We start from the raw sequence: 1,239 nt of genomic DNA, 5'->3' as shown, positions 1-1,239 counted from the left end.
AAAAAGTATGTATAATATAGTACAATTGTGGTGTGTTTTTTTTAGAAAAAGAAGAAAATTATAATCTCTATAATCTCTATCAGTACTTTTTATATGTACAAAAAAACTCTAGAAGAAATATGAAATGAGCAACAGTGGCTGCCTCTGGGGGGAGGGAAAAACTTGCTAGATGGAGGACAGGAATGGGAGGCTTTCCATATTAGGCCTTTTCATACTTAAAAAAAATCAACTATATGAATGTACTACATATTCAGAACATTAAATGTGTTCTTAAATGAACATATACAAAAGGCTTAGTGCTTCTTTAAGTCACTGGAATCATCTGCAAAGCCTACTTCCTGTGCTAAGAACCAGGAATCAAGGAGGCACCTTCTTTGTGGAGTGATGTGTGTGTGTGTGTGTGTGTGTGTGTGTGTGTGTGTGTATTACTGGGTTCTAACACTCATGATTCTCCCCTCCCACATCTAACAATCAACAGCAACAAAATAATAACTAGCACCAGCTCACTATATGCCATGCACTTTTTAAGTGTTTATACATGTTAGGACCATTTAATTCTTACAACAAACCTATGAAGTAAAATAATCATTATCCTCATTTTAAGATAAAGAAAATAAGGCACAAGAAAGATAACTTGCTTAAGGTCAAAGTTGGGGAGCTGAAGTTAGGCATTATGGTTCCCACTCTCACTTATATTGCAAAATTACTCCATTACAATTAGACCTTGTTTCTCAAAAAGAAAAGAGCTTTGTAAAAATTCATGTGTTTCCTGAGAGGATTCACAGGGCACGTCTTTTAGACATTGTCTTTAACTCCTCTAATATGGCAAACTGTCACCTTGGAGACCATAAAATCCATGAATATGACAACATAATAATAGTGCTAAGCGGGGAGGGGTTAGGATGCTCAGGTGTTCCAGAGCAGCAGGTACTTGCTGAGTGAAGACTATCAGTGCCCAAATGCTCAGGGAGACTTGAAATGGTTATGGTGACTTTGATAGAATAACAAGGCAATTTTACCAGCTCTCCATCTTGGCAATAGAAAAACTCTCAGACAACACTTTGGAGGGGATCAAAGACACAAAATGGTTTCCTTTCAGAGAAAGCAGCCCATTCCTTGGGATCTGACCAAAGAACTTGGCTTATACATGTGAATAATCTGATGGAACCACCAGCTTGTATTTATAGCTACCCTGATGGATGCCAGCCAGTCTTTGTCATCACTAGTACATTTGAGAAG

The sequence above is a fragment of the Myotis davidii genome, unplaced genomic scaffold (assembly GCF_000327345.1).
Source record: "Myotis davidii unplaced genomic scaffold, ASM32734v1 scaffold1711, whole genome shotgun sequence".
Classification (NCBI taxonomy): Eukaryota; Metazoa; Chordata; class Mammalia; order Chiroptera; family Vespertilionidae; genus Myotis; species Myotis davidii.
The sequence above is the reverse complement of the archived record's forward strand: the minus strand, read 5'-3'. Positions refer to the sequence as shown.